The following is a 2332-nucleotide window of genomic DNA, read 5'->3' on the forward strand; positions in this document are numbered from 1 at the left end:
TGTCAAGATCTCACTTAGAAAGACTTGGGAGGTTGAACTGGCCAGGCTTGGTCACCGTGGGGGTGGTGAGAGAGAGGTAGCAATCAAGGATGGCTTTCAAGATCTCTGGCACAAGCTGCTGGGTAGAAGTTGGTACCTGTCAGTGAGTCAGGCAGCACAGGAGGAGGGGCAGGTGTGCTGAGAGTGGGGATGGGTGGGTTCACTTTGGGACATGCTGAGTAGTCCTTGTTCTGGGACCTAAAGACATATGAGTTGAATGACTTCGCAGAGCTTCCCTAACCTCTGTGTGCCTACCACACCTCATTTGTAATAGGAGAATAAGAATAATTAGAAAATATAACTAATTTGTTTCATTTGTTGAGTCTAGGAGAAGGTTCTCCTTTTATACTGCAGAATGGTATTTTCTTGTGAGCTCCTCCCAAGAAAAATGGGACTGTCTCAATTTGCCCATATAGGGGCTTGATTTTACCTATCTGCTTTGGGTATCATCACCATTCGGCATGTATTGCCAATACTAAAGAAGTAATACATGTGATAATAAACACCTGTTACTTTGAATACATAAATTCAAAGTAACAGGTGTTTATTATCACATGTGTGCTGTAATAGCCCATCAGCCTGTCCTTCAGACAAACACACTCTCCCTTCAAATCCTCTAATCTTCCTCTTGAAGCCCACCTCTCCCTCCAGGGGTTAGGTAGGACCTTTGGGACCAAGGATGTCTAACACTCTCTTCTTTGAGAAGTCATCTCCCACTGTCCAGGAGGATGGGTGGGAGGAGGTGAGTGCAACGGGCCTGTGGGGTTGTCAGCTAGCACAGAAAATCTGTAGACTCGGGGAGGATCGAGCCACATGTGTGCATTTGGAAATGACAGTGTATGGCTGCACAGCACGAAGGGGATGAAGCCACAGACACCTGGATTTAAATTGTAACTCCATAATTTATTTCTTGTGTGACTTTGGGAAAGTTACTTAAGCTCTCTGTGGCTCAGTTACTTCAATTGTAAAATGAAATTAAGATAATATTCTAGGATAATTATTGATTTTCCTTCATTTAGACCACAAAATACTACTTTTTGAAAACTATAAACTGCTGTTCATGAGGCAGATTCTCCCAGGGTTAAAAAGGAATGTACTATCCGTGTATCTGCTAGGACAGACCTTGTTGCATGTCACTTGATTCCTGAAATAAAGTGGTAAATTTCATGGTAAAGAAATCGCTGTGCCATCCTATTACGGATGTGGTGCGGTAGGCACAGAGAGAGGTTAGGCACTTTCGTGTTCTGGGAAATCGTTGACCTTTGCAGGACCGTATTCTCCATAGGATTTAGAGAAAGGTTGCTGGCTCTTCACTCTGTGCCATGACTCCCAAATGGCAGACCTTGTTATTTTGTCTCAGGAATGATTCTCTTAGACGGGAAGTGTGTCCTACAGAAAGTAGCTAGGCAGAGAGGGAAACATTGCCTGTTCAGCTAGCTGAGACTTTCGCTAATTACAAAAAACTCCTGCCCCATAAATCTCCCCACTAAAACCTGTCTACTCCTTCTTATGAAAGTAAAAGACACACTCCCTTACCCCCTCCCCTCCTCCCCCATTTACCCCGACAGTGTGATATCCACTTCTGGGGCGCTCACCCTACGGCAGTAACCTGAGTAATTTCAATATCTTGGATTGGTTAGTTTCTGTCTTTACCAAGGCGTATGTATAGCCCATGCAAAAACAGTAACTAATGAAAATGAAACAGCAGGTGTCAGTTCTTAGGGGCGCGCCCTAGCTCAAAACTCCCAGCCAATCACAGAAGTCGGACTCTTCCCATCCCTCCAGCTTACTTCCCACGTCCCTCGCCTGTGAACTTCCGCTGCGTGGATTCTCTTCCCATGACCCCCGGAAGCATTCGTGCCGCCCACGAGCCACGTTTCAAAAAGGGCCGCTCCGGGAACGCCGCGGCGCTCCTCCGGAAGGGGTGATCTCCACGCCTTCTCCCTTCGTAGGCGAGCTGGGCGGCATGAGTCTAGAGAAGCCACTGAGCCGCTCTCGCACACACACTCACTTCTTCTCTCGGGTCCCCGGCCGCCCGCAGCAGCTAATCAAAGGTCCAGGTTCTTAGCAGCTTCGTATCCCTGTGACGTCCGCTCGTCCTCGCTGACATCCCCTTCCGCTTTGTGGCGCCTCTAGCCCGCCGGAGGGCGACTCCTCTCGGTGGTCTTAACCCTTCAATTCTGGCGAGCCGCGCTCCGTTTCTAAGGCCCAGGAAAGGAGGCCCCGCGCTGGCTCCTGGACGGCGGGAACCGGCCCCGGAGCGAGAACGCGCGTGAGAGAGCCCGAGAGAGAC

At 48.8% G+C, this 2332-nt stretch overlaps 1 protein-coding gene across 8 annotated transcripts in view; it reads left to right on the plus strand.

Annotated features, from left to right (window-relative positions):
- LOC108298826 (protein FAM156A/FAM156B) overlaps window positions 1–2332 on the plus strand; it is a 36025-nt gene that overhangs the window by 19792 nt on the left and 13901 nt on the right. For 2 of the 8 annotated variants that reach the window (XR_005198807.1, XR_005198808.1), the window contains exon 1: window positions 15–2311. The exons of 4 other annotated variants lie outside the window; for them this stretch is intronic. The gene's annotated coding sequence lies outside the window, so the exon portion shown is untranslated. Of the gene's footprint in view, window positions 1–14; window positions 2312–2332 lie in introns of those variants that run through there. 2 more of the 8 variants (XM_037735897.1, XM_017521386.2) reach the window with 2 other exon arrangements.

Source organism: Cebus imitator, unplaced genomic scaffold, assembly GCF_001604975.1.
Source record: "Cebus imitator isolate Cc_AM_T3 unplaced genomic scaffold, Cebus_imitator-1.0 Scaffold1115, whole genome shotgun sequence".
Classification (NCBI taxonomy): domain Eukaryota; kingdom Metazoa; phylum Chordata; class Mammalia; order Primates; family Cebidae; genus Cebus; species Cebus imitator.